The following is a 9,332-nucleotide window of genomic DNA, read 5'->3' as shown; positions in this document are numbered from 1 at the left end:
GGGATTGGGAATGGTGGTAGAGACCACCATTCTCTACCACAACTAGGTGGTAGAGACCTGGGTGGGAGCTGGAAGGGACCTCTGGGACGATCCAGCTTGTTTTACAAATTGGAACACTGACACACACAGAGGGCAAGAGACTGACCCAGGGTCACACAGCCAGTTGGTGGCAGTGGCAGGCCCTTGGTTCATCCATTCACATGCTCAGCAGGCATTCAGTGAGGGCCTACTCTGGGCCAGGCAGGCAGTAGGAATGGACAGTCACACTTTGGGTAACCCCAACCAGGGCTTTCCTCCCTTCCCCTCAGGGAGTCCTCAGGGACTCTGAGAGGTCTTATGGAGGATGGGGGACACTGGGTCTGTGGGCTCAGGAGTATAGGGCAGAGTAACATAGGGTCAGGGGCCTGGGCTACTTCCCAGCCTGCCCCTCTGTGCCCTCTGAAAGGCTAGGGTTCCCCTGCAACGGAGATCAATTCAAGCAGCACCTGAGGACACCCATGGTCTCGCGACACCAGGGCTCACCCACCCAGCCCTGAGAGCCTGTGGGCCCACTGGCCAGGCTGCACAAGGGCCCTGCCTGCCTGGTGAAGCCAAGCACCTTGAGGGTGCTCAACCATCCCATGGAGACCAGCTCCTCTCTGGCCTCCCCAGGCTGTGCCTGGCCGTGGTCCAGACAGCATCACTTTGCTGAGGCTAACACCACCACCATCATGGAGCACTGCCTTTGCTGGCACGTAGGACCTCACCAATTCCTAACAACACCAGGAGATACTATTCTTAACCCCATTCAACAGATGAGGAAACTAAGGCTCACAGAGGCAAACTGACTCATCAAGGTCACACAGTGAGCAAGAGGCAGAGCCAGGATTTGAACCCATGACTATGAGAACCTTTGCTCAGAGAGCTGACATGCGGTCACCCAGGCACCTTGGCTGCCTCCCCAGGCCCCGGCAGGCGCTACTTTCTTCTGCCCAAGACATATGAGAGCCTCTCAAGGCTGTTGTTCCTGCCTACATGCAGGCCCCAGTCTCCCCTCTGCCTGCAGGGAGAAGGCTGCCGCCCTTTCCACAAGGGCTTTCCCCCTGAAGAAGGCTGCCTCACGGTCAAGTCACCTCAGAGGTCCCTTGAGCTCTTGGGGTGGCCTGGAGGGGCCGCAGACCAGCTCTCCCGAGCAATCCTGTGAAGACCTCAGTTCAGGGTGTGCCGAGCGGCTGCTGGGCACAGGGCGAGGGCTAGGGGCTTAGGCACCTCTGAGCTCCACACGGCCCCTGCCGCTTTCTAGCCCTGAAACCTTGGGCAAGTTACTTAGCCTCTGGAAATCTCAGTTTTCTTACCCGTCAAATGGAATTAGCAGAAAAAACCTCGCTCGCTGAGCTGTTGTGAGGGTGGGAAGTGTCTAACTGGGGCCTGACAGCTAGTGAGCCCAGACGAGTGTCCCCTCTACATGCTGAAATTGCTGTTATGACCGCCCTGTGTTTGTTGAGTGACTGATGAAAGCCCTTATGTGGTCTAGAGAATCATGGTCCTGGGAGATCTTGGGTTTTTACCCTGTCTTTATGGCCAGACTGCCAACGGTCCCCCCAGGGATCATTCTTCTCTCCCTCCCCAGGTTTTAGCTGGGCACATGGCCCCCAGCCAGGGACTACATTTCCCAGCTTCCCTTGCAGTAGCCATGTGACTAAGATCTGGCCGATGTAATATCAGCAGAAGTATTGCGGCAAATTCCACTTTGTGCTTTGAAAGAAAGGGGCACCTCACTGGCTCAGTCCACAGAGCCTGAAACCCTTGATCTCAGGGTCATGAGTTCAAGCCCCATGATGGGCATCACGCTTCCTTAAAAACAGACAAAGAGGGCATTCCCTCCCCTTCCTCCTGACCTTCTCTTCTTTTCTTCCATTAGAAATGGGAGTAAGTAGAGTAACTCCCTGAGATCTAGAGGTGGAGCCCTCATTGAAGAGAGCAGAGGTGCTCCAACAGCCCCTGACTACCCATCTCTGGGCCCTGTGGCAGTAAAGCAATGAGCGAGCTTATTTAAACCACTGTGTTTTGGGGTCCCCTCATCAAGGCTACTTTGTCTCTATTCTACCCAACTCATTCCGCCAGTAACATGCTGTGTGACATTAGGTTGCTAACTTCTCTCTGAGCCCTGTTTCTCTATTTGCACAGTGATCACTAAAGGCCCTTCCTGCTCCAACAGGACAAGAGTTAGTGCTCCCTCCAGACTGGGAGGGGAAAGAAAATAAGCATTTATTGAGCCTCTTTTCCATACCAGGCACTGTATTAGCCTGGTGGTTCTCAACCTAAGGTGACTTTGCCCCCCACAGGACATTGGCAATGTCTGAAGATATTTTAATTGTCACAGACTGGGTGAGAGATGCTACTGGCATCTCATGGGTGGAGACCAGGGGTGCCGCTAACCATCCTACAGTACACAGGACAGCCTCTCACAACAAAGAAGCATCCAGGCCAAAATGTCAAGAGTGTTGAGAAACCCTGTATTAAAACTTTACATACATTATCTCATTGAATTCTGTGTTTTTTTTCTGAGTGATGCAGTGTATGTTTCTTGGGGGAAGATGCAGCAACTGAGGCTCAGAGGGGTGAAGTGACTTGCCCAAAGCCACACAGCTGGTCAGAGGCAAAGCTGGATTTAATCCAAAGTCAACCTCCTCTAGAGCTGGTGCTTCCCTTCCAGCCAGGGAAGAAAGATGAGTTTTCCTTCCTCACTATTTTGTGACAAACCCACCTCCCACAAAAAATACGCAAAGGAGGTCTCAAAATTCAGGGCTTCTTTGGGCAGTAACCAACTTGAGTCCGTGCCAAGCCTTTGTCCATGCTGTTAGGTCTACTAGGGACATGGCTTTCTCCTCCGGCTGGCTAACTCCTGCTCAGTCTTAAAACTTTGCTCAGGAGTCAACCCCCAGCTAAGTGAGGGCTGCTCCTCCCTGTTTCCCAAAAAAGACACTGTGCTTCCCAACATGTAGTTCTAACCAGGCTACCTTGCCATTCCTGTCCAATATGGAGAGAGCATTTAGAAAGTGTCAACTCTGGCTAGTCTGGTTCTCACCTTTTTTATTCATCAGTCTGCGCCTTAAGCCTGCAAGCTCCTTGAGGGCAGGTACCTCCCTCTCCTGAGCAGATCCAGTGCCCAGAGAAGGACCAGATACAGTACAAGCACTAATAAATGTTGAATGAATGAATGAACGAATGAATGAACAAACCTCTTCTTTCTGTACACAATCAGACACCATCTCTGGGGCACCTGAATGGGTAAGTATACAGGAAAATTCTAGCAAGCCAGGATTGGGGGTATAGGAGACTTGTCATTATTTTCTGTCAACCAAGGCCAGATCCCTGGCCCTTGAGGACATAAGCGATATGGACCAAATGTGGGGCTCCTAGGTGAGTGAAGCCAGAACATGGGGTGGGGGAGGTGGGGGGCAAGGCCACTCGGCCCCACTGGTGACTAATGTTGCCAATGGAGGGAAAAGGTTACAGGGTGGACAAGTGAGGCAGCATTCTCCTGCTGGCAGCCTGGCACCCTGGGACCGACTCTGGCTCCTGGCTCCTGGCCTACCTGGCCCAGACCTCAAGGAGGGGTGAGGGCTTCCTGGAGATGGTGACACCCCATGAAAGAGGCTTCAGGGAGGAGGAGAGAGAACAGCTGTCATCAGGGGATATATGGCAAGAAAGAAGGTAAAACCTGACTGGATCCTGAATCATCCAGAGACTAGAGTGCAAAACTGTAGTGCAGGCTACAATTCTGAAGGCTTAATCCAGTTAAATAAATGCGGAATCTTTCCAATGTTTGCATGATTTCTTGAGGATAACATCTCAGGATCAGAATTATTTACTTTATGTGTTGGAACATCTTATGACCCCAGGAACACATCACAGAATTTACCAATCCAGATCTTTCTATTTACACTGTGATGAGAGATTATATACATTTCACCAAGTGAAATGGTGAATTTGGATTAAAAGTGTCAGCAGATGGACACTTTTATTTTAAATATTTGCTCTTTGAATGGGAATAGAATAAACTTCATCACACTGGAAGAGTCAAAGTTCCCAAATTAGGACAGTCAGTTGTTAGATCAACTCAACAGATTATTTTCTGAACTTTTTTTTTTTAATTTGGGGAAATACTGTATTTCACAGCTGAGTGAAAATACAGATCTTAGGACTGTGCTTAGCTGTTTCACAATGATGCAAAAAACCGAAACTGGGTGGGGGAACAGAGCAGGGATGTGACAATTTGACAAATTTCATTTGTTGGGGTGACTCGTTTCTGTGTTAATGTTCGTGCCATAAATAAAATGGATTTTCAGTCAGAAGTTTGTTGAGCACCCAACTAAGCCAGGCCCTGTGCTAGGCAGTTCAGGAGTGACCAAAGAGGGACCCCCCTCCCAGCCCCTAACCACCACCCCCACCACCCCCGCCGCCCTCAATGCAGCAGCATCGAGGGGGCTCCTGCAAACCTCCGTGCCCATGGGGGGCACTGGGGGGAAGAGTACAGGACTCAGGCACACAGCCTCCCCTGGGGAGCTGGGTGCCGTGAGGGGCCCTCAGGGAAGGTCTCCCAGAGCAGGTGCCGACTGAGCTGAAATTAAAAGGCTAACAGGGGGAGAAGGGGGCGAGGGCATTGCGAGCAAGCAGAAGTGACCACATGAGCAAAGGCTGGAGGTGAGAATTAACCTGGCATCACCTGGAAACCCACAGGACCTGGATGCTGCTGGAGCATAAATGTGTGAAGGTCAAGGGGAGGGCAGCATCTGGAATGCCAAGCTGGAGGCAGTTTAGATGTGATCCTCTCAGCCAAGAGTTAATTTCTTTGTCCTTAGCACACCTTCAAAATCCGAACACCTCAAAGAGCTTTTGTCTACATGGATTCCACTCATCGATATTTGCCATAAAAGAAACTAATACTGAGAAAATTTTTAAATATACATTTATTGATTTCTTTTAAAATAAAACAAACTGATTGCATTTTAACAAAACGTCAAATTTTTATGAAAAATAACTCTATGTTCCAAAAACATCATAACTGGGAATGACTGTTTTACATTTTTTTAAATCTCCATAATGACTGGCTTAATAGAAAACAGCTGGATCCTCACATCTGCTCTGCCTTCAGTCTGTTGTAGTATCACATGTCATGGAGTATCGAGAAAATTCTGCTCTACACTTGTGAGATAAATGAGAGACAAGGGGCAAATAACGTCTTCATATTAATTTAGAATTTGTTTGGAACTTGCAGACTGCCTGGAAGTTTCTTGGGGACCCCCAGACAACACTTTGAGAACTGCTGGGCTAGGTACTAGGAAGCCATGGAAGGTTTCTAGAAGGGGAGAGACAGCCTCAACAGTTTCCAGAAGTATCCTCTGGCAGGTGATATGTCTGGTGGACTGAAAGGAGGCAAAGGCCATGGCTGGTCAAGGTCCCACCCAGGGGCAGGAGCTGTTGGGGTGGAGAGCTGGGCTGGGACCAGGGAGAGAGCGTGGCTTCCAGGGAAGGGGTCCCCACGAGAGGAGAGCTGGAGCAGTCCCTCCTGCAGCTTACTCATGCTGAGCCTTTGCTATCCTGGGCCCCCAGACTAGGCTCTGGGGCCAGCGCTGATGGCTCAGGAGCCTGCATTCCATCCTCCTCAGCTTGGGAGTGTTGTAAGAAGAGGCAAGACCTCACCTTTGGTTCCAGAAGAAGGAACAAATTGATTCTCCTTCGCTTGTACCCAAGATCAGCGGGCAAAGTCACATTTGTCCCTATTGTTCTGCAAACGCTTGCCCATCCAACTGACCAATGGGAGCAGGTGTGCTGACAATGGTACCTGTGGATGTGCATTTCACAACCCTGATCAAAGCTTCCAGAGTGTCTCACCCCACAATTCAGAGATCACACTCCTTGGCATTTACCCAAAGGAACCGAAAATATACGTCCACCCAAAAACCTGCACGTGGAGGTTTGAGCAGCTTTATTCATAATTGCCAAAACTTGGAAGAACCAAGATGTCCTTCAGTAGGATAAACTGTGGCCCACCCAGACAGTGGAATATGATGCAGCATTAAAAAGAAATGAGCTATCAACTCATGAAAAGACATGGAGGAACCCTAAATCCATATTACTAGGTTAAAGAAGCCTAGTATACGAAAAGGCTACATACTGGATGATTTCAACTATATGATTTTCTGGAAAGGGCAAAACTATAGAGACAGTAAGAAAAACAAATCAGCATTATCAGGAGTTCAGAAAGAGGGAGGGATGATTTGGTAGAGCACAGAAAATTTTGAGGGCCATGAAACTGTTCTGCATACTGTAATAGTAGATACATGTCATTGCACATTTGTCCAAGCCCATAGGATATACAACACCAAGCACAAACCCTAATATAAACTGTGGACTGTGGGTGATAATGATGTGTCAGTGTGGGCTCATCATTATAACAAATGCCCCACTCTGGCGGGGGTGCTGGTAATGGAGGAGGCTGTGTGTGCATAATGGGCAGGAAGTATATGAGAACTTTTCACTTTCTGCTCAAATTTGCTGTGAACCTAAAACTACTCAGAAAAATAGTCTATTAAAAAGTAAACTAGGGCACCTGGGTGGCACGGTCGCTTAAGCGACCAACCCTTGGTTTCGGCTCAGGTCATGATTTCAGGGTCATGAAATGGGGCCCCACATCAGGCTCCGCACTCAATGGGGAGTCTGCTTGAGATTCTCTCTCCATCTCCCTCTGCCCCTCCCCTCTGTCTAAAATAAATAAATAAAATCTTTAAAAAAAAAAAAAAAACCCTTCAGGGTTGAGGCTCCAAGCCTGGCATTATGTTTCCCCTAGACTCTGACCCCTACCTGCCCTTTCTGCCTCCTCTCCTGGGCTTTCTTGCTTACATTCTACAAAGAGGGGGCATGCGGTGATGTCTTGGTGGGTGGTCATGCCGAAACATCTGCTGGGAACCCCTGCTCTCAAATGACCCACATTAGAATGGCCTTCTGGCTCTAACATGTGTCCATAGGTAGAAAACATACTGCATGAAGCTGAATTGTGATTAAGACCTTGGCTCTAGAGTCTACCTCCTGGGTGTGGGTCTTGGCTCTTCCAGGGGCTGGAAGCACATTACTCAGCTTCTCAGAGTACAGCCTCTTTGCCCATAATGTGAGTGTTGGAGCATCAACCCCTCTTAGGGTTTGAAGAGGATGAAATGAGATGAGGTGTGCAAAGTATGTAGTACGAGGCCTAGGGAGACAGACAAACTTAGACACAGCCCCTAAAAGCTGACAAATTAAAGGAAGAAGCTAATATCCTCAGACCTGGGGTTGAATAGGGGGACAAATGTGCAGCTTTGGAATCAGACTAATTTCTACCAGGGAAATCTGTAACACCTTCTTGGTAAGGGTGAGATTAGAACAAGGCTTCAAAGAATGGGTCCTTCCTTCCTTCATTCATTCTTTTTTTTTTAAGACTTTTTTTTATTATTCATTTGAGACACGGAGATACAGAGAGAGAGAGAGAGCATGAGCAGGGGGAGAGGCAGAGGGAGAGGGAGAAGCAGGCTCCCTGCTGAGCCAGGACCCCAATGCGGAACTCCATCCCAGGACCCTGGGATCATGACCTGAGCTGAAGGCAGACGCTTAACCATCTGAGCCACCCAGGCGCCCCACATTCATTCATTCTTTTAACACAGATTTATGGAGTGTTTGCTACTTTCCATAGGAACAGCGTGAACAAAGGTCCTGTGGCAGGAGGGGTGGGGCATACCAGGGAAACAGTGAGTAGGCAGCATTTAGGGATGGTTGGTGGGAGATCAGCATGACAAGGTCCCCATGGCTTAGACTCTGTGGAACTGTCTGTTCTTTGCCAGAATGGTTAAGTCACTTAATGTGGCAGACAAGAAAGTATACTGTTCAGTCGTCCCTTCGGGAAGACCTGCTGTGAAGAGGTTAGCTGGCTGAGTATTCTCCACATCTGTGTGTATATCCAGCTACACAGAATGAAGACTAGAGAGCAATGAACAGAAGTGCTAGCAGATATTATCTCTAAGTAGAGATATTGCTTTCTTTATGCATTTCTATATTTAAAAATGTTCCCTTGTAAACACAGATCCTGTAAATAATCTGAAATATATGTTTTAATACATTTTTTAAATTAAAGCTTGAGTGGGGTCCCAGCTTTGGGAGCAGATGATGGAGCATATCTGTCCTTCAGGCCTTGAGGAACAAGTCTTCCCAGTGCAACAGAGAACTGTGACTCCCACCCTACAAGGAGGCTTCAGCTCTGCTCTAAAAGGAGGAATTTGGGATGTGGTGTCAAAGTTACAAGCTTGGGCTCAAATCCTGACTCTACTCTAGATTGGTCCTATGATCTTGGGCAACTTTTTCTTCCCTTGAGTCTTGGTTTCCTCATCTATAAAGTGGGACTAATAATAGTCTTTACATCATAAGGATGCTACAAGGATTCCACAAGCATTTGTGAAAACTGCCTGTCAATGCCAGCTACTGTTATTACAGATGGAAAAGCTGAGGACCAGAACGGCCTGGGGAGCTGTCCAGCATCAAACAGCAAGGAATAGGTAGAGCCAGGCTAGACCCCAAGGTTCTCTCAACTGAGGCCAGGGTACATGCACCCTTGCCTCCACTCAGAGCAGACTGGTGGCTTCATCCCTCACTGATGGGACTGGGTCCACCTCACTCATGGCACTCTTCCACTATCAACGTGTCTCCCTCCCTTCTTTCAGGGCCATGAACAAGAATCATGAACACAGGGGTGCCTGGGTGGCTCAGTCGTTAAGCATCTGCCTTCGGCTCAGGTCATGATCCCAGCATCCTGGGATCGAGCCCCACATGGGGCTCCCTGCTCAGCGGGAAGCCTGCTTCTCCCTCTCCCACTCCCCCTGCTTCTGTTCCCTCTCTCGCTGTGTCTCTCTCTGTCAAATAAATAAAGAAAATCTTAAAAAAAAAAAAAAAGTCATGAACACAGTCTCCAGACTCTCTCAATGCTCCCTACCTTCTCTGCCCCTCTGCATTTGGTGAGATTCATGATGTACAGTTTGAAGTATGTTATTGACACATCAGTTGAGTCCCTAACCCCTTAATTCCCCAGGCCTTCTATGCAGGAATGTTTGCTTTGGAGGTATTGGTTGGACATGGTGAGATTGAGGGCTTCTCATCAGTGTCCCAGCTGTCCATCACCCAGTGCCATTCTCCCCAGCAAGGGGGTCACTCACCATTTATAAAGTCTGCCCCACTGTAGAGCCCATCCAGAATCAACTGACAGAGACCCAGGGCATCACAGTGGTCCTGAAACTGACTCTACTTACCTGGGATCCCCACAAGTACTG

The 9,332-nt window shown here is 48.8% G+C and overlaps 1 long non-coding RNA gene across 1 annotated transcript in view; it reads right to left on the bottom strand.

The window, feature by feature from the left end:
* LOC141370568 (uncharacterized) overlaps positions 1–9,332 on the bottom strand; it is a 74,114-nt gene that overhangs the window by 5,126 nt on the left and 59,656 nt on the right. The gene's annotated exons all lie outside the window — the stretch shown is intronic.

Source organism: Callorhinus ursinus, unplaced genomic scaffold (assembly GCF_003265705.2).
Source record: "Callorhinus ursinus isolate GAN/ISIS: 27379988/994484 unplaced genomic scaffold, GSC_fseal_2.0 scaffold38, whole genome shotgun sequence".
Lineage (NCBI taxonomy): Eukaryota > Metazoa > Chordata > Mammalia > Carnivora > Otariidae > Callorhinus > Callorhinus ursinus.
The sequence above is the reverse complement of the archived record's forward strand: the minus strand, read 5'-3'. Positions and strand labels throughout refer to the sequence as shown.